The sequence below is a fragment of the Chenopodium quinoa genome, unplaced genomic scaffold, assembly GCF_001683475.1.
Source record: "Chenopodium quinoa cultivar QQ74 unplaced genomic scaffold, ASM168347v1, whole genome shotgun sequence".
NCBI classification, from domain to species: domain Eukaryota; kingdom Viridiplantae; phylum Streptophyta; class Magnoliopsida; order Caryophyllales; family Amaranthaceae; genus Chenopodium; species Chenopodium quinoa.
The window spans coordinates 523,604-526,090 of record NW_018744284.1 but is presented as its reverse complement, the minus strand read 5'-3'; positions in this window follow the sequence as shown (position 1 = coordinate 526,090).

The following is a 2,487-nucleotide window of genomic DNA, read 5'->3' as shown; positions in this document are numbered from 1 at the left end:
ATCTGAGACGGCCAGATACATGTAAAGTACTTCTTTGGGCAAAGGACTGGCCAGCCTCGGCAAGGAATGCAAATGAACTTTCAACTTTTGGAAGGCCGCCTCAGCATCCGGCCCCCATTCAAACCTTGCCTTTTTCTTAATGGCCTGGAAGAAGTATAAGCATTTGTCGCCTGATCAACTTAGAAATCTTCCCAAGGCCGCCAGACAACCTGTTAGCTTCTGAACCTCTCGGACGGTACGAGGCGACTACATGTTGATGACCGCCTGCACCTTCTCAGGGTTTGCCTCTATTCCTCTCTAATTGATAAGAAATCCTAGAAATTTCCCAGACTCAACTCCGAATACACATTTCTTGGGATTGAGCATGACATGGTGCCGCCTGAGTGTGGCAAAAGTTTCTCGGAGGTCCGACAGATGATCTACTTGAAGCTTAGACTTAACAATCATATCATCAATGTATGCCTCTACGTTCCTCCCAATCTGATCAAAGAACACAGTATTTATCATTCGCTGGAAGGTGGCCGGGGCATTCTTCAAACCAAACGGCATGACCGTGTAACAGTATAACCCTTGATCAGTGACGAAGGCCGTCTTCTCCTGATCTTTCTTCCATAAAGGAATTTGATGGAAACCAAAGTAGGCATCCATAAAGCTCATCAAAGCATGACCGGCTGTTGAGTCGACCAAATTATCAATTTTAGGCAGAGGGTAACTGTCTTTTGGGCACGCCTTGTTTAGGTTCGTGTAGTCCACACACATTCGCCAGGTACCATTCGGCTTTTTAACAAGCACTACATTCGCAACCCAGTCTGGGAAGTAGCATTGTCGAATGAACCCTGCATCAAGTAGTTTCTTAACTTCGACGGCTGCCGCCTGACTTCTTTCTTCGCCATGGTTCCGCTTCTTCTGCCTTACCGGCTTCTTTTTCGGATCCACGGCCAATTTATATACCGCCAGGTCAGGACTGATGCCTGGCATTTCATGGACTTCGAATGCAAAGATGTCTTTGTATTCTTTCAAAAGTTGATGAATGTCATCACCCAAAACTCTCAGAGCAGTCGTCCCAACCTTGACTGTTCGGTCAGGGCACGAGTCGTCTAGGATCAGGTCCGTATGCTCACCAGCCGGCTGAGGGCGGAATTCATCTGACCGCTCCTCTGCCAATGATTGCTATTTTCTCTCTTTTCTTGCGGCCCCCATCTGGGCAGCCTTTCTTTTCTTGCCGCCTGCTTCTTGAACAGACGCACTCTCCTTGACATTGTCAAGGTCTGTTTTTTCACCACTTAACCCAGCGGCCATGACATTGGGCTTGATATCCGAGAGATAGCACTCTCGGGCCATCTTCTGATCTCCCCTTAGGGAGCCGACTGTTCCATCATCCCTCTCAAATTTGAGCAACATAAGAGACGGGATTATAACAGCCTTGGAATTATTCAGGGTTTGTCGTCCCAGAATCATGTTGTAGGCCGAGAGTTCCTCAACTACCAGGAATCGGACCACCATGTGGCGACCTTCCCCTTTTTCACCCAAGCGGATGGGTAAATCCACTCGTCCCACTGGGTGGACGACTCCTCCTCCAAACCCTACTAGAGGGTGGGATACCGGATGTAGGCAATCAGTCTGGTATTTGAGCTTTGACAGACATTTGCTACTGATAAGATCTGAGGAGCTGCCGGTATCTATGAGGATTCGGCCAACTCGCTGGTTGGCCACTTTACATTCAATAACAATAGGGTCGTCATGCGGCCCTCTTACCCCTCCTAAATCTTCTTCAGTGATGACAATTTCAGGAAATGAATATTTGGAGGGCCGTTCTTGGTGAACGGAATTGACGTCTAGCCGCCTGATATTGTCTTTGTTGCCCCTGATAGTGGGGCCGCCTCCAGAGAAGTCGCCTGCAATGGTGTAGACGACTGCATCATCTGTATCAGAGTTGTCGGCCTGTTGATTCTTTTTGGCCGACTGCTTTTTCAAGGAAGTGTTCCCCTTAGATTTCTTGACATAAGAGTCAAGATCGCCTTGTTCAGCCAAGCGGTCCAGATACCGCATGAGACTGATGCATTCTTTGGTTTGATGACCAACATCTTCATGATAATCACAGAATTTTTCTTGGTTCCGGTTTCTCGCAGAACCCTTCATGGGGGCCGACAATTGAGATCCGTCCCTTGATTTCTTTTAGGATAGCTTGGCTATCCTTGTTAAACACATACTTTGGGGAGTATGGTTTGAATTCTTTCTTCTTCTTCTGGGCCGGCTGTTTAGATGAATCGGCCGCCCAGACCTCTTTTCGTTTCTTGTCCTCTTTGTTGGACGACTGCTTCTGTCGCCCTTCTTTCTTGTCGAACCTCTTTCCGTCCGACTGCTTTCCAGTATTACAAAGATCAGTCGCCTGTATATAGGCTTCAGCTTCAATCAAGGATTCTTGAAGAGTCGCTACCCTCTTTCGAACCAAATCAAATTTGAAGGTCGACCCGTCTTTGAGGCCTC